The sequence below is a fragment of the Arachis stenosperma genome, chromosome 7 (assembly GCF_014773155.1).
Source record: "Arachis stenosperma cultivar V10309 chromosome 7, arast.V10309.gnm1.PFL2, whole genome shotgun sequence".
Taxonomy (NCBI): domain Eukaryota; kingdom Viridiplantae; phylum Streptophyta; class Magnoliopsida; order Fabales; family Fabaceae; genus Arachis; species Arachis stenosperma.
The window spans coordinates 83,191,795-83,192,430 of record NC_080383.1 but is presented as its reverse complement, the minus strand read 5'-3'; the positions used below and the strand labels follow the sequence as shown (position 1 = coordinate 83,192,430).

Sequence of the window (636 nt, the reverse complement as noted above, 5' to 3'; positions counted from 1 at the left end):
CAAAGACAAAGGTATTCTTGTTGAAGCTGACCCTGAACCCGAGAGAACCTCGAAGCGGAAGCTAAGAGAAGCCAAAGCACAACTCTCTTTAGAGGACCTGACCGAATTCTTCAAAGAAGAAGAACACATGGCAGCCGAAAACAACAACAATGCCAACAATGCAAGGAAGGTGCTGGGTGACTTTACTGCACCTACTCCCAACTTCTATGGGAGAAGCATCTCTATCCCTGCCATTGGAGCAAACAACTTTGAGCTTAAGCCTCAATTAGTTTCTCTAATGCAACAGAATTGCAAGTTCCATGGACTTCCAATGGAAGATCCTCATCAGTTCTTAGCTGAATTCTTGCAAATCTGTGACACAGTCAAGACTAATGGGGTAGACCCTGAGGTCTATAGACTGATGCTATTCCCTTTTGCTGTAAGAGACAGAGCTAGAATATGGTTGGATTCTCAACCTAAAGAAAGCCTGGACTCTTGGGAAAAGCTAGTCAATGCCTTCTTGGCAAAGTTCTTTCCACCTCAAAAATTGAGTAAGCTTAGAGTGGAAGTCCAAACCTTCAGACAGAAGGATGGAGAATCCCTCTATGAAGCTTGGGAAAGATACAAACAATTAATCAGAAAATGTCCATCTGACAT

General features: G+C 43.1%; 1 non-coding gene across 1 annotated transcript; it reads right to left on the bottom strand.

The window, feature by feature from the left end:
* Positions 1–532: 532 nt before the first annotated feature.
* Positions 533–636, bottom strand: LOC130943090 (small nucleolar RNA R71). Its single transcript, XR_009071625.1, has one exon. It is a non-coding gene; the product is annotated as a small nucleolar RNA R71 (small nucleolar RNA).